The sequence below is a fragment of the Lissotriton helveticus genome, chromosome 1_2, assembly GCF_964261635.1.
Source record: "Lissotriton helveticus chromosome 1_2, aLisHel1.1, whole genome shotgun sequence".
Lineage (NCBI taxonomy): Eukaryota > Metazoa > Chordata > Amphibia > Caudata > Salamandridae > Lissotriton > Lissotriton helveticus.
In genome coordinates, this window is record NC_136058.1 from 323,342,796 (window position 1) to 323,367,249 (window position 24,454).

The following is a 24,454-nucleotide window of genomic DNA, read 5'->3' on the forward strand; positions in this document are numbered from 1 at the left end:
AGCACCCGTTGGGACTTCAAGGAGGGACACAAGGCATTGCCGGTATTAAGGTGATTTAATTATATGCATCTTAATTTGCAAAGCTGTTGTGTTATATCTTTTTTTATTTTTCTATAGCTGGTTGAACTAAAGTTTTAGAGTGCTACATGGTGTAGTGGCTAACTCCCTTCCCAAATTCGGCCCTCGGAGTGAACATTTTCTGTGTGGAAACACACATATCCTGTCTGTACTGGCTTCTTTCAGCTCCTGCCTCCGGTAAAGCTTAATATTTTCTAGTCTCTGTGAAGAGGGGTCGAAATAATGTTGAGAAGGCAGGCAGTAGTATATTTGATTGAGGATCTTTATTGTATCTTCATTACAAGAGACCTCATCCTTCAGTGAACAGGTTCAAACTGACATACAGTTCAAGAGAAAACATTCTACACTAACAACATTCTATTCAAGAACATACTACGGGTTCATGAGCCAGGGAACACAGAAAAACGAGTAAGTATTAATAAGAACACTACACTCTGCTTTTCCTCAGGTCACTGTTCCCCTTTTCCGGTCTGTTAGCCTTTGGAAGATTCCCGGTCACCTTCAACGCCATATCTAATTTATTCATGAGCTGTTTTTCTCCAATAGTTTAAGCGGCACGAGGTCTGGAAGGTAATGGTGGATGACAGCACTTTGTCAATGGAACTTGATTACAATGAATTAGGAGCCAATTAGTTATTAATGAGTATGACTGCAAGTAATAATCCGTGTTAGATATAATCAGGGCCCGCTCTAGGGCAGTGCGACCGGTGCCACTGCACCAGGTGGTGACTTTGGGTTGTATGGGCGACGTGTTTGCAAGTATATTTTAGTTTCACAAGCACCTGCTGCCGCCTTCTTTGCCTCCAGAAATTTTCATACAACAACAAAAATGTCAGGATAACTCTGTGATTCATGTTCTTCCTATTGAGACTGGAGTTTTGTCTAGTGGAAGGTTTGACTCATCATGAAGTAGCACAGGAAGTTAATATGCCTGCTGCAAAGTAGGTGTTGTATGCAGAACACGGAGTGCATATGATGTAAATAGGTCAGTGCTTTTGTTAGAGAGATCGTTTTCTACTTGCAGTGTATAAGTTAAAATCCCAATAAAGAACAGTCAACTAATAACTGTCATAAAAGAGCTGCATGCAAACTGCAAAGTATTGATTAGAGCTCTATGGATCTTTTCCACCAGCCTTCTATTTTTGGTGCATTGCAGATATGCTTTAAGATCTTCTTAAGAAGTTCTCGCTGCTCAAATGGGTGTAATTTCTGATAATTGTAAGTTTCCCTCATCTTCAGTGCTTGATTTTCCCCGTGAGAACGCGTCACTCATAGTCGTTTAAATGTCACTCATAATTACACTGTAATTATGAAAATGTCACACATAGCAATCTGAAACCTTGGCAGTTGTGTATAATGGTCAGGAGGATGCGCCCCCCGGGCCGTGCACTGCTCCGTCTCCATGTAGACACCTGCTGGTCTGGTGCCTCCTTCGTAAACACTCATCGAGTAGCTATTTGTTTTTCCACGACTTCCCCCAAATATATTTGTCTATGCAACCCCCAATCCCTCCTCCCCTAAAATACTTAAGAATGGGCGATGTAGTGTCCTAGCATGGACACGTTCTAGTGTTCAAGTGTCTGTATTACACTTTACACCCACCCACCACAGACGTCATGGTGTCACATGACGCTGGCAATAAAAGGGGCCGAGCGCACGTGCTTGAGGCCATTCCCACTACCCTCATCTGGTGTCTGTGTCAGGTCATTGCTGCGACTAACATGAGGGCCTAGGGCCCACCACCTCAACTCTACAATGGCGACGAGGCCGGTAGTGCAGCCCATGCGTGCCACTACCCACTGCTACTTCTTCAAGAAATAAGGGGAGAGAGCTGCCCGCCTAGAGGGCATCCCCTGCAGCTGGGCGCAGCGCGCCGAGAAGCCGGTGGGCACGTCGGCGCCCCACAGCAAGCCGACCGGAGCCCACCCGCGTCGACCGCCACCACCGAGTGCCACCAAGCAACAGCGGACCGCCCAGATCCAACCTGCGACGGCCGCGAGGCTGAGGACCCCCACCGGAGAGGTGCACAGGCCGGGCGGAGCCCACCCGCCGCGACCGCGACGGAGCATCTGGCCCGCCGGCCGAAGGTGAGCCCCACGGGCGAAGTGCCCGCCATGAACTGTGCCCAGCAATAAGCAGCGCCAGCGGAGCCTACCCGCGGCCTGCCCGAGTCGTCCCCCGCCCCCGCCGCTTGTGAGCTTGGAAGCGGCAGGGGCACAGAGACTGAAGACCGCGTGAAAACAAGTGCGGCCGGACCCGCAATCACCGAAGACTACGAGGGGGAGGGAGCGGAGTAGCTAACCGCCTCCCAACCCCCCTCGCAACGTCATCCGGGCCAGCGGAGCCCACCCGTGGCCCGCCGGTAGTGCCCACCCCGAAGGAAGACTCTGCGGCGCCGGCGGAGCCCACCCGCGGCACCCACAACAAAGGAGAGACTCTGCAGCGCCAGCGGAGCCCACCCGCGGCCTGCCGGTGGCACCCCCAGTGACGAAGCATACTGCAGAACCAGCGGAGCCCACCCGCGGCCTACAACAAGCATGGCAGGTCCCCGCCGCGCAGCATGAGCAAAGTGAAGCTGCTGCGGCGGGAGACCGAAGTGTGGAGCATCATCGGCATTTAAAACAGCAGGGCCGGCGGAGCCTACCCGCGGCCTGCTTCAAGCGCCCCCGCCCGAGGAGGAGTAACAGGAGCGACGCGCTCCCTCCCATCAGCATTACCCCCCCCCCGCCCGCGTAAGGACTGCGAGACGCCGCCGCGGGCAGGGAGGACAGAGGGAAAGGTGACTGCCGTTTTCTGTGCCCGGGGACTGGCGCCACGCATCCGCCGAAGAACGGCTGCAGCGGAGCCTACCCGCTCAGCACGCCACACCTCGCTGGTAAAACCCCCAGCAGTGCCTCCCTTGCTAGCACAAGCACTCAAATATGCCCCCACCTGCCAGGTAATGAAAACGTCTATAAGCGACCAGCACTGCTGAAAGAAGCCCTAACTGTGCCTAGGGACACTGGCTGCCACGCACAGACACTCCTATGTGCCACATCTCTAAAAAGTGAAAAGTGCTGGTGCAATCAACCAACTGTGAGGCGCCTGTGCCTTTCTGCCCCCAAAAGTGAAAAACACAAGAGACTCACCAGCTCCCAGCAGCAGCAGCCCCAGCCCCCTGTGCACTGTGACCATAGAGTGCACATCAGGGGAAGACACGACAGACTGCTAACAAATCCAGCAACACTGCCACCCAGTGGCCAAATGCAAAAGTGCACCTGCCTCCACAAAGACTAAAACAAGCATTGCACAACGCAAGAAAACTCAAGCAGCAAGTAAGTTCTCCACAGCGCAAGTGACAGCGAAAGCGTCTAAACTCCCGCAGCAAGAAAGCATCCAACCTCTCACTCAGCAAGTAACTGCGCAACAGCGCCAGCGACACCCACACACACCAGCAAGGAGCCGGCGACTGCCACTTCCAACGCGACGTGGGAAAAGGCACCATTGCCTCACAAAGCATCCAAGCACTGACGTCTGGAGGAAACGACTGCCAAGCACTAGAAGAACGTCCAGGGAAACGACGGCCGCGATCAAAGGACGGAGAGAGCAGCGACGCCTTGTGGCCACAGGCGCTCACCGCAGCATCAACTACTCCCGCCAACGGTCCAAAGCATCAAGTACCCGACGACAGCCAAAGCAGCAAGTACCCAACGTCACGCCACAGGCGTCCCAGAACCCTGAACAGTAAGTGCGCAAACAACGCGCCACGTGGCGACGCACAGCCACCGCAAGCAGAAAGAAGAATGCAGGCAGCGCCATCGCGCAGAACAATCTTCGCGAACGATCGCCCATCAAGTGCCGACCCGCGACAGATCCATGGCGCCTCCCAGGAGCCGATCCCCAGAATGATCGCCCATCAAGTGCTGACCCACAACGGGTCCCCCAGGAACTGTTGTAGCGCAAAGTCCGACAGGACGACCGAAAGCAACCTGCCAGGCATCGGCAGAAGTGGACCACCAACCGGTCCAGGACGTTCAACCATGAACAGGTCTCCAAACATGGACCCCCGAACGTCACCAACAACCATCAAGAAAAGAAAGCATCAAGAAAAGAAGGTTCGCGACACCAACTCTGGCTGCTGAGGAAGAAGGAGAAAGTGTCCCCGACGAGGACAAGACCAGGGGTACACATGCAGGGTGCGCGCACTGCATGGAGGACCCAGGTCAGAAGAGAATACACAAGTTTGGTCCAAGTGATGTCGCGATGCAGAAGGAAGTAAAGGTGAGATCTGAGTGGCACGTTTGCCACCGTGAAAAGGAAGGAAGAAAAGGAGAGATCTGAGTGGCACGTTTGCCACTGCGAAAAGGAAGGAAGAAAAGGAGAGATCTGAGTGGCACGTTTGCCACCGTGAAAAGGAAGGAAGAAAAGGAGAGATCTGAGTGGCACGTTTGCCACCGTGAAAAGGAAGGAAGAAAAGGAGAGATCTGAGTGGCACGTTTGCCACCGTGAAAAGGAAGGAAGAAAAGGAGAGATCTGAGTGGCACGTTTGCCACCGTGGAAAAGAAGGAAGCATATCCATATGGCCTGTTGCCACAGTTAAGAGTAGAAGGAGAAGTCAGTGCGAAGCAACGTCCTCACAGAGAAACAACTAAGGAAAGACAGAGAGGAGTGCAGGAAGACGAAGACCGCTCACTCCCGAAGAGAAGTAAGGTGACAAGTGCCAGGACAACGGTGAGAGGAACACGAGGCCGGAAGAACACCAGTGGCAAAGAAGACCAGCTGACAGACGATGTTTCCGCACACCCTGGGTCTGCGGAGAGGAGCAAGCGAGACCGTTAGTGACATCCACCTTTGGGGTCACACGGACACTGGACACATGCCAGCCGTGGTGACCCAGGGGCAGAGGCCTCCGGGACGCAGTCCCCGCGACGAGAGACGGTCCTCCGACGCCCATCCGTAAGGTCCGGGGAGGGCGAAGACGTCGCAAGCAAAGACAGAAACCAACAGCTACCTTGGGACGAGGCTGCGGAATCTGAGGTGAGACACATCGTCTCTTCCATACCCCCACTGACGGCGGCGCAGGAACAACTGATGTGGACACATCCAGCCCAGCGCGAATCCGAGAAGAGGACCTCAAGGATATCCCGTGGCAGGGGAACACCGACGAGAGGGGTCATCCTAGTGAGAGGGATGCCTTGCAATGGATCTGCCTTTTGCCAAGTAGGACATAGACTACAAATAAAGCCAAGGCCAAGGCCGGAAATCGTGCATCATTCCCCGGCGAACCACAAGAACTCTAACTGCACCCGTCGCCATGGAAGTGAGCAAAAGAAGGATTGAGAGGACAATTTGGTCGCAGAGTCATCAACAGGCTGTTTCCATCGAGCACCACAAACTGGTGCCACTGTGAACTGATGTTATCCGCAACAGGTTGACCACCATCTGTGATTCCAAGCAGAGGCGGATTGAAAGACACTGCGGAAGCTGAACGCTTTACTGCATCCTGATACATGTTATTTTCCCCACAGGTTGATTTCTGAATGTGGGTCTTCGCAATTAAAAAATGGGAGGGATGTAGTGTCCTAGCATGGACACGTTCTAGTGTTCAAGTGTCTGTATTACACTTTACACCCACCCACCACAGACGTCATGGTGTCACATGACGCTGGCAATAAAAGGGGCCGAGCGCACGTGCTTGAGGCCATTCCCACTACCCTCATCTGGTGTCTGTGTCAGGTCATTGCTGCGACTAACATGAGGGCCTAGGGCCCACCACCTCAACTCTACAGGCATGTATGTATTTCCAAAATCGCGAAAACTCAAAGAAATTAGGAATTTTGATGTGTTAATTTTCGGCAAATTATGCAATCGATCCACCCACCCACGTAAATTAAAACTGTGGTACCTCAGATATTTTCTCCTCAGCGCGGTGACGTTCCCCCTGGCGCCAGCACTACGCACCCACGCGTATACGCACGCACACGCGCCCTCCCTCACGTCACTCACGGCCGTTGGCTTCGTAACTGAAAAAGGTTCTTAGAGGGCGGTGCAGGCTGTAGTTTGTGACAAACATGGCAGTTTTGTTATTTAATCCTTTTTGCCAGTTTTCTGCTGTGTTCTGGCTCTGCTCACATTTAAGCACCTGTTGTTTTTTTTGTGACTGGGGTCGTTAAGCCCCCTTTACACTAGTTTACCTCAGCAGGAGTCAAAGGAGCCCTCAGTGTTCGTCCTCCTCATCCCTGAGTTACAGGAAGGAGGTGAAGAAAACGATGGAGCGCCGTTGATAGAAATGCGCAGGAAACAAGCGCTGCTTGAATCGTGCACTGCAACAGATGCCACGGATGAGATGCACTGTAATCCGTTTATGGAATTGGTGTGATTGATTCACAAACGGGGTAAACAATGTTTACAAGAAAAATTTAATCTAATAGATATTTGTTATGCTTCTTTATCTAAAGTTACTGTAAAAGGTTCGCCATGGCTTTAGCATGTCTTCTGGTTTTAGCTGTCATATTTTCTAATTTGAATTTGGAGTGAAAGTGGACGCATGGAGGGATCCCTGAGGGAGTTCCTCAAAATATTTCGGCGGCACCTTGGGCACAGCAGTCCCTGGTGGTCTAGTGGTTAGGATTCGGCGCTCTTACCGCCGCGGCCCGTGTTCGATTCGCGGTCAGGGAAAATGCATGTTTTTTTAGGGGTAGGTTTGTCACTGCTACAAGTTGCTTTTTAAAACTCATATTTATTGTATTAATTTTTTATTCCCTTAAACTGATGGCTCCATTATGTAGTTCTGAGGAATGTTAGAGGACTCGAGACATCAGTTCTGTAGAAAATAAGTACACTTTCCAACATTCTGCGTCGGAAATAGGTAAGGATTTTCAGCTTTCAAAGTACTAAGTAGCACAATCACGAAATCACTAGGATAACGTAACATGACCTTTCACCACTGATGAATCCGCAGTAACTGTGCCACCTCAGTTTATTTCTCCACCTTCAAATAGTGGGCTTGTAGATTATCCCTCTGGGTGTTTGTATTCGGGGGTGCTTTAAGCCAGATGTTTGTCCCTGGGACATTGTTCCCATTGTAAGAGGATTTTCTTCCTTCTCTCGTGCTTGGCATTGATTTTTCCGCTGTGCACTGTCACCACTGTGCACCAGTTCTTGTTTGTCCTTTTAGAGTTCTAATCTGTGAATGTACATTTTAGCACTGTATTTGCAGGGGTTAGCCAGAGAATTGCCCCAGTAGAGAGCTGTTGTGCAAATGTAGAAGAAGAACTCTTTTGTGTTATAACCATCACCAAACCAATATTTACGTCACTGTGCCCGAGATGGTCTACCACCATAAATGACCCAAGAGATATAATTGACTAATATTGAAGTTCAAAGATATAAAAGTCATTGGAAGGATAGGGGGTGGGAGTGCATAGTCGTCAAATAATAATTGGATTTCCCTTGAAAGGCATCATATGACTCCCGCCCATAATTTGAGCCAGTGGTTTCCGGGGCTCAGCACTGGCACTTAATTGTGAATACCGGCACTTAAACAGTCTGCCACATAGTGGCACTGTTTGTCTGATTTAGAGATGAGCATTACAATACATGTTTATTAATTCAATATACATTACAAATGTCTAATTCCTGCCGCCCAAGCCATCCTTATAGCTTTATAATAGTCTGAACAGTCACATTTGTAGTAGTGTGATAGTTAGTAGTTGTGGTGGTATTGTCATTGGCAGTGCTGGTAGAGGGAATGGGTGGTGTAAGGTGCAGTGGCCTCCTGACGACGGTCTTGCCATTAATTTCGTTACAAATGAAGCACGTCCGTAGCCTGCGGCGGTGTAAGCCAATGAGCATCGCCCCGACGACAGGGGTGCCACAGTGATAAGTAGCTGGAGCGTCGCTGCCGCTGGTCTTTGGAGATCGTGGGGGGCAGAGTTGAGGGGCTCTTAAGAGGTGGCCGACTGGGGCCCCTGGCCGCTGTTCGGAGGGGGACTTGGCATGGCCGCATGAATAGCATTCGTTGTGGGAGTCGCCACCTGGTTGCCCCCCAAACTCGGTGCAGCGGTTACTGGCGCTGCACCATTGGTGGCCTGTGCTGTGTTGGACCCTGACCCCGCCTCTGGTGTGGACCCAGATCCCACCGCCTTCATGGCTGCATCCAGTGGAGATTGAACTTTCATGCAGCTGGCATGGCCCCCCCCAAACCTGCGTTATTGATGGTGGCCCCACTACACCAGGCACTGGAGACGCCAGCTGAGGGGGTGTCTCGTGTTATCTAAACATGCCTGGAATTGTGCCATCAAACTCAACATGTTGTCCATCACCGTACCCATATTTTCAATCTTCTCCGCGCAGCTACGACTGCATTCAGTGCAGGTGCCGGTGCATCTGCGGGCTCTGGTACTTGCGGGTTGGTCACTACTCTGACCTTTCATGCCGGGGGGGTCAGAAGGAAATTCCTTATCGGTGGGCCTGCGCACCAGTTTGGATCTAGCAGATCCCCTGTGAGCTAGTCCTGTCTGTGGCATACCTGGAGGGTCCGCCACCACCCCGGAATCCTCCTGTCCTCAGTTGTTGTTGATTCCTTGGGCCCATTCTGGTCCTCTGGCCTCTGCCATGACCATAACGTTTTTCCAAACTGTCTACTGCGATGTGCTGGTCTAGGACTCATCTACACAGCTGATTTGCAAAAACAAGTGTGCGGGGGATCCCTGGCTGTTCATGTCTCCGGAAGTCGCGCCGACGGCCTTTAAACGTATCCTAATGGGATAGAAAAACGTAAATACGTTCCTTGGCAATTCCTGACGGTACCGCCACACAGAGTGCTGCAGGGGCCCCAAATCACTGTCCCCGGCGCGTGCTCCAGCCCACGTGTGCCCCGGTCCTCACTTCATTTCTTAATTCCTGAAAAAATAGCCTGCTGAGCAGTCCCTGCGTGTGGGCGAAGGGTGCACTTATAGAAGCGAGGAGTCCTCAACTGCGGTTCCACAGGCCTATTGTTTGCTGTAATTCAAAATTGCACATTAAGACACCTCGCAGTCACAGCATGCACATCACCAGGGACTCAAGTCGGCGCACCGACCTGCCTCCCTGCGCTTCTCCCCTTGCACCTGGCCCCCTTCCCTCACCTACTGCCTCATGTCCCCCTCGGCCCCTCACCGTAAGCTCCTAAGAGGTGCCAGGAGCACCAGCGTCTGATTACTGCTGCCTCACCAGTGACTATTTGTCCATGACAGTCCTAGATGATCTGCAGCGACCACGCCTACAGGGACTGATCCTAGGATGCCCCACTGCCTGGAAGATCTGTACCACCGCAGCAGTCACAATGCCCTGCCGACTTGCGCAGAAAAACCCTGGAATACACAAAGACCATCATACACATATACAAGTCACCAACTCACACACAAAGGTGGTTGGGCAACCTTTGTCTTAAAGTAAAACCGTTACGCTACCCTGAAAATCAAACAAATGCACACACCTCTTAAATAAATCAGGCACTAATGCGCAATTCAAGCACCCTCTCGTTTTCCACCCTCTTGGGAAACACGTGTCATGACCATTGTAACCCTGAGCAACCTTGTAGTCGTGCCCTCTATTGGCCTGTACACCCACGCAGGCAGTGGTGCCCATGAAAGACCAGGGATTGAACACCCAATCTTCAGCGAACGTTTCAAGGACCATAACCCTTTGGCCAAAGTTACTATTAGCACTTTGTAGGTCTCGCCTGAGTGTGCTGCGCACATGCACAGTCTCGCTACCGAGATTTTATGTTTTGGATGAGCTTTCAGTAACGGTATTCAAGCCCCGCTCCTCTTTCCCATTGGCCGGCATCACTGTTTATGCTAAATAGTGGCCAGCCATTGGGAAAGAGCATTCTGTGATGTAGACTTATCTCTTTTTCAGCCGGCCCACTTGGATGGACTCGCCTGATTTACTTCTGCTGTGAAAGGTTTCTTATGTTTATGGGGCCATGTGTTTCAACACATGGTCTCAAAAAGACAAGAAATCCTTTGCGACTTGAACGGAAAGCAGGCAAGCCCGTCCAAGTGGGCCATCTCAAAAAGAGAAAAGTACATGTAATCGTCGGTGCTGGTAAAGGTGTCCTCAGTCCCAGGAGTTGAAATCTCGAGGAGCAGAAATGTTGAACTGCATCACGTTTAGCGCGAGACAAATACCTAATAAGTACGTTTTCCCTGGTAATGTTTCTTGTTCTTCTTTATCTTTGGGACGCCGCTCTTGATCACGGCGCCCGCTTATTTTAATATTCATGGCACAATGGAAAACACATTTTTAAAACGTGCAATTTATGGCCACAGAAAATTAAAAATATAAGGGCGGTTCGGCAGTACATCCTAGTGAACGCAAAGCAATCGCAATTTAACATTTATGGGTTGCGCGGTGTGAAGTTAACGATTCCCGAGTTCAGTTCCAGCCCGCAGAGCTACTGAACGCGGCCTGTTCACAGTGTGTGCTGGGGGACCGTAGAGTCACAGAAGGTTGAATCATTCTTGTCTCTCCTGGGGCTGCGAGGAGACCTTTCTTAATTAACTGTCAGGAATGAAGGTGCATGCAGGGCATGTCCACAAGCTGTAAGTATGCCATTCTCGGGAGACGAGAGACACATGACCTTTGTAAAATCATCACAATTCTACAAATACAAAATATCTGAAGATGTGCTCTAAATGTTCCGTCATGTCCTACATTTAACTGATATAAACAGAAGTGTGGCAATTTATTTTCTACGAGATGAAAAGTAAAGGGGCATATTTGAACAACAGTTGATCGGATAGTGGGTGGATATAAACTGTTATAGTCATTGTATAGTGCAGTCTTCAAACTAAATTGGTTTGTGAAATGTGTTTTTCTTCTCTCATTTCGGCTACACTTGCAATACCATACATTTCAGTATGCCTGTGCCTCTTTCTCATAGTAGATTATTTTTTGCAACATTGGACGGGCACTCGAAGCATCATTTGCATGTGACATGCGCATCCGTCCCCAACTTTTTACAGTGTGTGCATTCTTGTCCTTTCTGTATCTATAGGTGCGCTCCCCCTCCCAAGTCTGCACATGGCAGAGGCCAGGATTCCTTGCAGGTGTAGACTCTGGCTGTCATTTCTGGTCGCTTCTTGTGACAAAGCTATTTAAAGATACCCCCATTTGATAGCCTCGTGTTCACCCATCACACTTTTTAGGTCAAGCCTGGTTGACTAAACAATATCCCCACGCCTGTTTCTTGGCTCCTATCCACTCGCAATAAGGTTTCCGTAAACAATACCCCCACACCTGTTTCGTGGCTCTTACCCGATCGCAATTAGGTTTCTGTTGGTGATTGGTGTCTCAGCTGCTACAATTGGTTTCGAGTGATTGCTGTGGGGTGTGTTTAGTGTCTGAATGGTGAAATGCTCTGATTATCATTCTGACACCCTACGTAGAAAACACATAAATTCACTCTAGCCTACATAACAAAGGGGCGTGTGTATAAAAAAATTGGGACTGAATAAAAGTACTGAAAGTGAAAAAGAAAACGGAAGCAAAGGCACGGTGCAGGAAAGAGAAACAAGCATTAAAAATGCAATAGGTGTTGCCTTTTATTAAGTTAAAGCCATTTGCTTTGCTATACTATACCATTAGCAAAGCAAATGGCTTTAACTTAACCAAAGGCGAGACCTGTTGCATTTTCTCTGCTTGTTAATTCAAGAACCACAACCATTGAAACATCAGAAATGCAAGCCCATCACTGAAGCGGTAATAGGAAAGAGAACGCTTACTCATCACCACCCTCCGCGTCTCGCAAAGTCCGAGGGGCCGTGACGACTACCATTGCCATGGCTGATGCTGCCATGGCTACTTCGGGATCGTGCTGTTGATCCCAAAACAGCAACAGGCCCCACGTGGGCCCCAGACGCACCCTAGCCACAGCGCTAAAGCCTTGATGGTCGGCTAGCTGGTAGGTCGGTATCCCCTTACGCACGCAACAACTGGCAGGGTGGGGGGAACACGCGAAATGTTGGATATTTATCCTTTATTTTTCCAGAACTCAAGCCGGGTGTCGTCACCATGATGTCTTCCCCTCCCCCTGCGCCCTCAGTGATCCCGCACCGCACTTCCGGTATCACTGCACTACACGTTGTAATTGGTAATGCCCCCCTTTTTCCCCCTTCCGATGAAGCCAAACTAGATACCACCCACAGAGCTTAGAAGGAGCTGAAACTGCTCCAGCCCCCCCCTCCCCACCTCCCCCCACTGGCACCGGGCCTGTGCACTGCCGGTAAAAGAAAACTGGCAAGCATTATTTTTATTTATTTATTTATTTTTATGTATTTATTGGCATTTCAAAAACATACAATCGAGTGACATAGAGCTGACATTACAAAGACATACAATCAAGTGACATAGGGCCGGCACGTATGGTACAATAGCATCACAAGTACTTTTCAGCATAGACATAACCATCAAAGAATGAGACTCAGTCCCCCACGCAGTCAACAGTGCTGACACTTGTCCAGTACTCCTCCCCACCGTAGACTTCCACCGTCCTCACAGCGCCCATCCAATACCCGGGATTAGAGACCACAGCTAGTGTCCCCTAATTAATGGCCTCCGCGTCAGTGTGATGTGTTGCGTCCTCCCTCGGTCCCTCCAACTCCAGGGTTAAGTGTGCCTCGATCAGGTCATGGTCCTCCTGTGTACTCCTCCTCTCCAAATACAGTGCCCAGTAGTTCTTGGGGCGATTGCGGGGTGGAAGTAGTTTGCTATATAGCTCCGTTTGCGTGCAACAGTCCAACATATCGCTAGACCAATTAGCTAGCGTCTGGGTCGGCCCGCGCATCCAAGTGAGCGCGACGCACCTTTTAGCAATCAGGAAGGCCATGTCAACAAGCCGTCGTCTGTCAGGCAATATATCTTTAGAATACCCCAGAAGGGCCAATAGAGGATTAGGGGTCAGCGTCAACCCAGTGACTCTGATCACTTCACCGTAGACCGCGCACCAAAAATCTGAAATTTTCAGGCAGAGCCAGGCGAGGTGCAGAAAATCAGCAGTCTGTTCCCTGCATCGTTCACAACTAGAACTATCCCTCAGCCCGTATCTAAACAGCCGCTTGGGGGTGTGGTAAACCCTATTCAGGAATTTAAAATGTGTCAAATGGTGGCGACCGTTTAGGGACACCCTCTTAACATTGGCGCAGCAATATCTCCATTTTTCCTCAGGGAGGTCGGCCGCCAGGTCAGCCTGCCATGCCAGGCGAGGCTTGATATAGTTTGCTGTCCGCTCCGTAAGTGTAATGCGGTACAAGTTTGTGGTCAATTTGGTCGGTGTTTTAGCGTTTACCACAAAATCATATGCCAAAACTACCTGAGGTTCAGCCATATCCTCACCCAGCGCCCCTTCAAAGCGTGCCAGTCTCTGTGGAACTGAAAATGAGGGAGAAGAAGAGTTCCTGGAGCGCCCTCAGGGTCTATTTCCTCCCAGGTGTTTGCCCTACTTTCCGCGAATAGGTCGCCTGCGCGAGCAACGTCCATTTCAGCCAGGGTAGACACCACTCCTCTATCTTTGCAGGCGTCGAGCCACGAACACCAGGCCAGTTGCGCCTCTGGAGCGTATAGCAGCGAGCAGGCCTGAGCATCTATCAGGTGGTGCCAGGCATGAGTCACGGCATTCAAAGAATCTAGAATGCCCGCCCGTCGGTCCCTAGGTCGGGACATCCGCGCCGGTAGAGGGGTCGGGTCAGCGACTATCGCTTCTATGCACAAATGCGGCGCATCAGCTCATACGCGTGCGCGCTTAGTGCGGCGCGGTAATATAGCTTCAAGTCCGAAGCGTTCAGGCCTCCCTCCGCAAAGGGACGTACGAGAATGTCCCATGCCACTCTAGGCTGTTTCCCAGCCCATGTCAGTCGAAAGAATGTCCCTGATAGGACCATGGGTATGTTGCTGAATAAGAATTAAGAAGCACAATCATTTTCAGCAAGGAAATGCGGCCCATCAATGACAAGGGGAGGTTTATCCATTCGTTCGCATTATCTTCCAACTTAGAAATTGCTACCCCATAGTTTTCCCTGAGGACCACCTCCGAGTCCGTATGTAGCCTAATTCCTAAGTAGCGAGCCGAATCTATGGTCCACTGGATTATGGTAGTCCGAGTCAACTCTCTTAGTGGCAGGCGTAAGCGGAAACATTAGCGTCTTGCTCCAGTTCACGTGTATTCCCGATAACGAACTAAACAGTACCACCTCACGCAGTACCGTTGAGAAGTTGTCCTCCGTGTGCCGCTCATACAGTAGAGGGTCGTCCGCGTACGTAGACACAATCAAGTTGTACGTGGGAAACCGTATACTGCGGTGGCTGTGGTAGTCGTGCAAGGCGCAAGCTAGGGGCTCCGCGACTATGGCGTACAGGATGGGGGAAAGGGGGCAACCCTGCCTAGTGCCATGGCCGATGTTTAAGGACTCAGTCGTAAGCGAGCCTATGCGGACCCGGGCCGAGGGGGAAACATAGAGCGCGTTCAGTAATTGTAGGAAAAGGTCGCCCACTCCCATGCGGTGTAGCACTAGACTGAGGAAAGGCCACTCGACAGAATCAAAGGCTTTTTCCATGTCCAGGAAAACCGCCACCGCGGGGACATCCTGGCGCGTATGTTGAAATGCCGCAAACACAGTCCTCAAGTTGTATGTAAGGTTGCGATTAGGGACAAAGCCTGCCTGTTCTGGAGCAACAAGCTTTGGGACTAGCGGACTTAGGTGGTTGGCAATAATTTTCGCAAAGATCTTCGCATCGATATTAAGCAACGATAGCGGCCGATACGAGGCGCAGTCCTCTGGGGGCTTTCCGGGCTTAAGAATAGCATCTATAATTGCTTCCCGCATCGTGGGGGGCATCTCGCTTGCCTCCATCTGCTCCACAAGCGTCAATATTCTAGGGATCTGCAAATCAGAGTAAGTTTTGTAAAACGATACCGTTAAGCCGTCACATCCCGGCGCACTCCCAGCCCTTATGGACGACAACGCCCAGACAACTTCCTCTCTCTGAAATGGCCGGGCAAGGAACTGGCGATGTGTGTCAGTCAGCCAAGGCAGCTGGATATGGGTCAAATAATCTAGTATACATTCCTCCGAGTCGGCCCCCTGGAGGCGTATAGTGAAGCGTAATAGTCCCGGAAACGGGCCGCCACCTGCTCGTCAGATAACTGTTCCCCAGTCTGAGGGGGTCTCAATTCAGGTGTCATCGCGCATTGTCTGTGTTGCTTCGCCATCCGCGCCAGTACTGCACCCGGGCGCTCACCTTCGCCATACGATCTCGCAATAGCATACTTCCCCAGATGTTTCACCTCTGAGTCCGCTTCCTCGTGGTATTCACGGATCGTTTGGGCCAAGTACCGTTGCATGAGTTGTGAAGTCGTCGCGCCTCGATGTCCCTAAGCTTGTTTTCAAGCAAGGACAAACTACCCCTAATGGATTTGAGAACAACCCGCGTGTTTGGATATGGTTACTCCTTGTATGTAGGCCTTGAAGGCCTGCCAGACCCTCAAAAAGGAGTCCTCAGAGTCGCCGTTCATGTCAAAGAATTCCTCCATTGCAGTAGCTAACTCTTCCCGGAAGACGTCGTCTATAAGCGAGTAAGGTGGAAGCCGCCAGGAAAAAGGAGGGGGTCGTCTTGCCGGAGTGCGAAGGGTAACCAGGACCGGCGAGTGGTCAGAATAGGTACGGGGCAGCGTCGTGCATGTCTGCACCATGGAAAGGAGGTGCGATATGGCCAACCAATAGTCTATGCGAGTATGGATATCATGCAGAGCCGAATAGTGCGTGTATGCCCCCTGAGACGGGTACCTAGCGCGCCACATGTCCTGCAGTCCCAGTCGTGTCATCTCAGCCTCTAGAACTCTGGCAGAGGCCGAAGGGCGTCGGTCAGGGCCATCAGACCTATCCAGCGCAGGCTGTCTAACCATGTTTAAATCGCCCCCACATAAGACATGTTCGCCACAGAGGTGGCGCACCCTTGAGGCCAATCTCAAATAGAAGTTAGGGCAGTCAAAGTTGGGGCCATAAGAATTGACTATGTGTAATGTCATTCCTTTTCCGGTGCATTTCGTGATTACGTAGCGCCCCTCCCCGTCAGTATCTATCGGGGTCAATGTCAATGAGGCCTTAGGGTTCACCCAGGTCAAGACGCCTCTAGCATGAGAGGTGAAACCAGCAGCATGTATGTTATTAGACAAACCCCTGTAATTTAGAGTCGGGCTGTCGGGCGCAGGTGGGTCTCCTGAAGCAGTGCTATATCTATCGCATGTCTAGAGAGGAACTGTAGCACACGCCTGACCTTTCTGTGGTCGTTCAGGCCTCGGACGTTCCAAGTCAGCAATGTAATAGTGTCAGTGTCGTGTTTCTGCTGTGTCATAACAGGGGATATGTGAAATGTAAATTACTAGATGTCGCCGTCCTTGCCCATGTCCAGTGTATCTGCCATTTCACGCATATGCTAGCAAGACTCCCTTCCGAACTATAAACTAACAAACAACCCCCCCGTCCCACATTCAGCTCTAGGGAAAAACACTGCAGATCTACCCCTCTCCCCTCCCACGCCTGTCCAGCCCCAACTTGGCCGCGACCCTCCTCCCCACCCGCCCTGAACCCCGCAGCAGCCCCCGTCATAGCTCCAGATCCCCCCAAACCCACACCCCCCCTAACCAACCTGGAAACAAGACATAAAGAAAGGGAAAAAGAGAGAGGATCCCCCAAATAGAGGAGCCTCACTGAGAAAGGTGTGCAACACGCTGGGGCAGAGGTAGGCCGCTAACAGCAAATCTGAAACACAGTCTCACTGATTAACTCGCCGCAGCGTCCCTCCCCCCCGCCTCTACAAAAAAAGGGTAACAGGCTATAGCAAGTGGTCGAATATGTCACAGCAATGCTCCTCAAACAATAGAGAACTTCAAAACACTGTATCCAACAATGCCGCCCTGCCACTTGATCAATTGACCAGCTCCTCAATCAGGCCCCATGCAACCATGCTCAAGTAGGGAACCTGTCGCTTTGTGTGGTGTCTGGAGCGGTCATGTCGGCGCAAGGCCGCTAGTCTCAGTTAAGCATTTTGTGTGTACAGTAACTCTGAGGCCGCAATGTCATATAAGGTAACTCTAGCAACTTATCTATCTGCAAACTACATTCCCCCCCACCCACCCCGTGCGGCTACAGTCCCTGAGCACCATAGCTGCATAGAGGGAGGATGGCCATCAGTACCAGCAGCAAAAACTATAAACATCAACATCAGGCACTATGGGCTGCTCTTCACTTTTACACAGCGTCCCAGGACGGATTAAAGACCCCTAGAGTCGCAGTCCAAAACCTAATTCTTGTTCGTCCAGGGAGCCTTCCACTAAGTCTTCAGGACGGCCGCTCTCCGGTGAATGTCGCGTTTCTCTGCACCAGTCTTTCAGGGCCTTCTGGAGTGCTCTCGGGTCTGTGAAGATCATGGACTTCCCCTGGCGATTGACTAGTAGCTTGGCTGGGTACAGCATAGCATAATCAGCGCCCAGTTCGCGGAGTTGACGCTTCATTAGCACAAACTGTCTCCTTGCCTCCTACACCCTCGCGGTGAAATCAGGAAAGAGGGAGAGCGTGGAGCCTTCATAGGTCAGTGGCTGATTTTCTCTGGCAAGCCTCCGCGTCGCGGTCTCTGTAGTTAAGGAGTTTGACTATAATGGGACGCGGGGGGGCCCCGGGTTTAGGTCTCGGGCCCAGGGTACGGTGTGCCCTCTTGATCACGAACATGTCCGAGAAGACAGTCTCCCCCATCAGTTTTTTCAGTAGGGCCTCAACAAACAGCTCCATGTTTCCTGTCTTCCTGTTTTCTCTCCGGATGTCCCGTAATGCGTATACTACATCGGCGAGACCGCGCCTCCAAATCTTCGGATTTATTTTGCAGGAGTTGGATCACTTTGCCGAGCTGCTTATGTTCTGAGTCAAGAGCGGTTTGCGCCTCTTCCACCTCCTATGCGGCGCTCAGACATGTCAAGGCGTTCAGCGTGTTTGTCCAACCGCTCCGCCATACGTGAGGGCGTCCATCTTTGTGCCCAAGGAGGAGATCCCGCCCTGCAGATTATTTTCCATGGCCAGTAATATACTGCGAATGTCCGGTTCCTACGGGTCGCTCTCCGCAGCCGACTCCGCTCCACCTTTCTCTGTCCCCGATGAGGGGTCACTAGATTTGGACCTTTTGTTGTCAAAGGTCAGTTTAGGCTGATTTCTATCCGGGCGCCCCATGGCGGCTCCCGTCCGCCACCAAGCAAGAGTCACAGAGAGCTCAGAGGCCACTCGTGGCCTGGGGCAATGCACTACGCTCGCCAGCCGGCGACACAGCTCAGGTAGCAAGGCGTGGCTGCGTAGTAGCCGGGGGCCGGGGCCAGGTTGTCAGGGCGGCTCCGCAGTTCTCTCATGCGGGGACGCAGAGGGGCCTCCTTCCTCACAGTCACCGCCCACGTCCCGACCGTAGCAAGGCAGCGGCACCAGGTGGCAATTCTCGCAGAGCCAAGGGGTCAATAGCCACGAAGAGTCCCAGTGGCTAGAGGTCAGGCCTCACCATATTACCAGGGAACAGAAGGCAGGCAACCAAGCCAGTCATAAATGTCTTCAATAGGAGCCCTCTCGCTCTCTGTGTGTGTTCAATGGGCCCCCCGGGGACTGGTCCCCCACCGTACCTGTATCGGCAGTGTCCACAGGTCTCCTCGCGCTCCTCAAGACTCACAGGTACGGTAATCCGGGTAGTCTAGGCTGCGCAGCAGCACCTGAGGGCAGGAAGGTCGCAGCCAGCCTCAGCGGACTGCGTCTCGCCGTGCAGCGCTCCAGCAGAAAGGGTCCGCCAGCCCCGGTCTCTCCTCTCTCTACCAGCGGGGGGAGACCTCCCCCGAGCCTCATGGTCTACCGGCCGATCCACTCGGTTGAGTCCTCGGAAGGCGGCCACCAGGCACACGGGCGCTCAGGAGATGTAATAGAGCCGCCAGGGGGCCCGCGCCATGCACCAAAGCCAGCAGTGCCGGGCTCCGATCTCGCGCAGCAGTCCCGCAGGCCCAAATGAAGCCGGGCGCTCGCATAGGGTAGTGCGGCCACGGTCAGAGGCACCAAGCGGCACACCACACTCTCCCCGCCTTACCGCCACTCTCAGCTCGGGGGCTGCCCGTCCAACACGGCAGTCGCAGATCACTCCAGATGATCAAGGCAGCGGCGCAGTTGTAGCACCACCCGGGGGGGCTCGTAGTTCATCCCGCAGCACACAACAGGCCGCGCCGCGCCGGCAATTCCAGCGCGTCCAGGCCCAACGGTCCGCCGCAGCACCTCCAGGCAAGGTAAGAGGCTGAAATTCGCCTGGCAGCAGCCCCAGGCACTCCAAGGCACGAATCCGGGCAAACGGATCACTGAGACCACTGCTATGGTAAGGATAATTAACAGGATAGTGGTAGAAGCGAGGGAGCTCTCGGCTCAAGCAGCCATCATGGTTGCGAGCTAGCTCCGCCCCCCAACTGTCAGGCATTATTAGCACCGCGAAAATTACACGGAGGCATTCATTTAAAACATGCAGTGTCGGTGGAGCGAACCGAACACTGCCTGGCAAACGCTGAAGCAAAGCGCCCAGCCCTCAAGGCTACACAGGAGTGAGCGTTAGGCTCCAATAAGAGGGGATTGAAGGACCAGGGGGAGGCAGCGCTACATGCGGCCTCCCCTGCCCTTGCTAGTTGCGGCGAAGGAGCCGGGACGCCCGCAGTTCCCCCTCCCTCTCCACGGTTTAGGAAACTCCTGGAACACCATAGTTCAGGCCCACACAGAGGCAACACCAGGCATAATGGTGGGGGGAGCCTACATGCAGGCCGCACCACCCGAGAAACTAAGGTCTGGCTCCAGGCACCATCGAAAGGGAACCCCCTGGCGGAGCATGGCGCACCTCTGTCCCAACCTCCCCCCGGCATTAGTCTTCCAAGAGTCCTGCCCAGCGGCTCCTATGGGTAGGCGCCCTGCACGCGGTCCTACGCAGGCAGGAGCAAATACAGACCCGCTAGCAGAAATAGGAGTCTGTACCGCGCGGGGCGAAGCCTCCGCAACTGGTCCTGCAGGAAACCATAAGTAGGGGGGGGGGGGGGCGCAATCTTTCTATCCCGGTAGCCTGCCGAGTTCCTCTCACCGAAACTCGCAAACCACAGGGCGGTGGGGCGCCCCAGAAGCATAGCCTTCTCTCCCTGCTTCCTGAGCGGGAGCAGTCTCCCACCACAGCTGGACACACCCAGGGCAACACACGGGGAACACACAATCAGCCCGCAGAACTCTTGGGCCCACGTCAGGCCGGCACGCCCGAGCGGAGCATTCTGCATACCTTCAACGCCATCTCCGCTTCCTGCTTCAACACCATCTGAATGCTCCGCAGGATCTTCAAATGGATCCCCTCTGACACTATAAGAACCGTCACCCAGGCTCTCGTCCCCAGCAGACTGGACTACGGGAACGCCCTCTATGCAGGAACAACAACCAAGCTCCTGAGACGGCTGCAACGCATCCAGAACACCTCGGCACGACTGATTCTCGACGTCCCCCGACGCAGCCACATCACACCCCACCTGAGAGGCCTGCACTGGCTCCCCGTCAACAAGAGAATCACCTTCAAACTCCTCTTTCACGCACACAAAGCCCTACACAATGCCGGACCAGCGTACCTCAACGACCGACTCCGCTTCCACACCCCCACCCGCAGCCTCTGCTCTGCCACCCTGGCCACAGTCCCACGCATCCGGAAAACCACCACCGGCGGCAGATCCTTCTCCTACCTCGCAGCCAAGACTTGGAACACTCTCCCTACCGGCCTACGACAGACCCAGGACCTGCTGGCCCTCCCGTGCCTTGAGACCCTCACGGGTATGTAGCGCGCTTTACAAATGTAATGATTGATTGATTGATTCACCTCTGTCCCCCTACCCGGTCAGCACATGCTTGCCTCGATCATGAAGGCTGGCACCACAGCCGAAGCCGGGTCGGGCAACCCAGCCTCGATGGAGGTGGGGGGGATTAACACTCACTGCGATATTAGGCAGCTCCTGGGGATACGTCCGAGATGGTGTGGCTGGTGCAACAGAGGAAGCCAGGAAGGCGGGGGATGGCATATATACTCTCCCCTCCACGTTGCTCTGAAAGAGATGCACCTGGTGCGCCATGAGGGAGGACCCCTTACCTGAGTCTGACAACTAGGAGGGTGGTGACTGTGCCCAAATGGCACTAAAGGGCCACCCTTTTAGGGTGTCCCTCTGCGGAAGCCCCGGACAGCCGCATTGCTTAGCTTAAAAAGCGCAGATTTGCATTTTTCATTCTGTCTCCCACTAAGCTAGCAGAGGTAAGTTCAACTTGTATGACCTTCTCATTCAGTTTCCCCATGTCGGCCCTGATGAGGTTGACATCAATCGCCACCGTATCTAGGGAGGCCTTGACGCTCGTGATGGCATCCATGACGTCTTTTAAAGAGATTTCTGGCTCTTCTTCACCCAGGCCCCCTGAGGCAGAATCCCTTGGCGTCCGGGATTGTTGCGTTTCTTTTGGGACTGTGTAACGGTCCAACTTGTTGGATTGCATGTCCTTCGGGCCCCGAGCCCCTGCGGTCTTAACACCCTCCATCATACTCCTCTCCTCGTTATACCAGCCTGCCTACCTGTGTCCTGGCAGAGCGGCCCTACTAACACCAAATACCTGAGCCAGGAATCAATGGGTGTGGAGGGAATCGAAGCACTCCCGTGTGTGGCCACTTAGTCCTCAATAGGGCCAAACTTGTAGCGGCAATCCACCTCCACCTCGGACGTAATGGCAGCATCCCAGCAGGGAATCTCTCAGGACAGACTAAGTTCACGTGCCCCCTCCGATGTTCCCACGAGGCCGCTGCCCTCACTGTCCCGGGTACCCCCACTCACTTGCCACCAGTACAAGCCTCAGCAGTCCTGTCTCCCCCTCTTCAAGGGTAACACAAACTCCATATGGGACGTGCATACACAGCTAGGGGTCTTTGGGATGTCCTGCGTCTGTCCTGAGGCCACTTTGCACCGGGGGAAGGAAAAACACTGGGTCATACAACGCCGTGACCCTCTCCTCATGCTGGGCCGGGCGGCAATCCAGCACACACAGCAAGGCCAGCCGCTCCCGCTTACCGGCTCATCACAGGTGCTCCAGTATCTGGAAGTAGGCGCGGTCCTCGCGCCATGGCAGCAGCACCCACCAAACGCGGTGCCACCGCAGGCAAGGCCAGACCTTCCGGAGCTCCCCACTCCGCAGCCAGATCCGGGGGGCCGCCGTGCATAAGCACCGGAATGCAGATCCTGTTGCAGCATCAGCGCCCTCCAGTCACGGCGCTCCCACCAGCACAAGCCACCCCCACTGAAGGTCCTTCCCGGCCCCCCGCGACACCGCGGGTCCCAGCGCGGGCCCCACCTCAATGGCGGCCTGAGCTTCTGTCTCCAATGCTGGAGACAAGTCGGACCCGGCCGGTTCGTGTCCGCGGCCAGATCCGGGGTGCCGCCGTGTAAAGTCACCAAATTGGCGCTGTCGATCAGAGCGGCAGCGCCCACCAGTCGCAGCCACTGGAGCTCCTTCTCGGCCCTCGCGACACCACAGACCCCGGCGCAGGCCTCTTCACTAGGCCCCACCTCAGCAGTGGCCGGATCTTCTGTCTCCGACGCCGGAGACAAGTCGGGGTTAGCAGGTTTGTGTCCACTATGGTTACGCAATACAGGGCTGCATTCAGGCCGGCAGGATTATGGTCCGGATAGATGCGGGGATGGGGCTGTTCCCAGAGCTGCGCTTTACACGGCCATCTGGCTACTGCATTTTTTATTCTGAATCACAGCTGCATGTTCCCAAAATATATAATGTATACGATTAATTATTTTGCTTAATTTATTTTATTTTATGGTATCCCGGTTAACACATTATCCACATTGTGAAAAATCTGACTTCACTCTTCCATTTTTCGGATCCTTCTCTTCCCTCCGTTCCTGGAAGGGATTAGTGTCAGAGGACGGGCAATGGTGATGGAAACCCACAGAGAACAAAACTGGTGGTGTTTGTTGGAATCTGGCACAAATGCATCATGTTTTAGTAGCCATGTTATGTTAATCATTTATAGAATCACTGTGACAAAAGTGACTTCATTTTATGAGCTTCTTATGGTCAGCCTGAACAATAATAGTGAGACAGTATGGGGCACTTTCTATATCAGAACTCCTGAAAGCAAGTGACATACACTCCCTGGTGGTCTAGTGGTTAGGATTCGGCGCTCTCACCGCCGCGGCCCGGGTTCGATTCCCGGTCAGGGAAGTTATCATTTTCTGAAATTCTAATTTATTGGAGCGGTGTTTTCCTAAATTACTTTATGACTTTGGTAATAATTCATTTTCTGAAATTATGGCGGCTTATTAAAGCAAACATGCAAAGGGGGAAGAATAGCGAAGAGTTAAGATACATTAATGACATAGAAAACAGACTAGAACGAGCACTGTTTCCTGTTTGTCACGGTTCTTTAACCAGTATTGTATGTCACTGTGCCAAGTGTCCAAGCACTAACTAATCGATTGCGACGAGAGCTCTACTGGTCTGTTTCGACACGAGTGGTAGAGGTCACAGCCTCAGACTTTACCACTGTATTTATTTTAATTAAAATGCCAGCAGAACCTGTCTTCTTTCTTTCTCCGGCACACCTCCTCTCCCCGGCCGGGCAGCAATCAGTGGACTCGGCAGGAGGTCAACGCATGGGTAATATGCCTTAACCATTCTATAAGTCTTGTTTGGTCCAGTGTGATGTGAGAATAAGTGCGCTGGGAGGGTGCAAGAATGCTTCCCAGCCCCAGACATGGTGACTGAAACGTGAAAAGTGAGTCGGAAGAAAATGTGCTTGAAAAAAGGGAAATAACCATAAGAGGGCACTGCGAGGGACATGCAGGTGCACGAGAGAGCCCTGACACGGTGGAAATAAATCCAGAGCAATGGAGGCGGGCGCGGTAACAGGGCAGGGAAGTGAAGGAGCGTACTTCTGTCACTGTAATTGTGTGCAGCGTGAACATGAACCAAAGCTCACTGCTGAACTGTGGCAGAGGCACCTGGAGGGAGCAGTGGAAACTGTGAGGAATCTGCGTGGGCATGGTCTGCAGCCTGTCAATCCAAAGGAAGAACACTATTGGGGAATGAAGGAATAATATAAGAGGGGAGGCGAAATCCTCTGATTCGACGTATCTTTATATAAAGTGCCCACACAGGTACTTTTCAGAAGCCCGGATAGCTCAGTCGGTAGAGCATCAGACTTTTAATCTGAGGGTCCAGGGTTCAAGTCCCTGTTCGGGCGGTACTTTTTAAAAACATTTTTTTTTTTACCTACTTCTATTTTC

General features: G+C 52.6%; 2 non-coding genes across 2 annotated transcripts; both read left to right on the forward strand.

Annotated features, from left to right (window-relative positions):
• Window positions 1-23,318: 23,318 nt before the first annotated feature.
• Window positions 23,319-23,390, forward strand: TRNAE-CUC (transfer RNA glutamic acid (anticodon CUC)). The gene has a single exon. It is a non-coding gene; the product is annotated as a tRNA-Glu (tRNA).
• Window positions 23,391-24,338: 948 nt separating this feature from the next.
• Window positions 24,339-24,411, forward strand: TRNAK-UUU (transfer RNA lysine (anticodon UUU)). The gene has a single exon. It is a non-coding gene; the product is annotated as a tRNA-Lys (tRNA).
• Window positions 24,412-24,454: the final 43 nt, after the last annotated feature.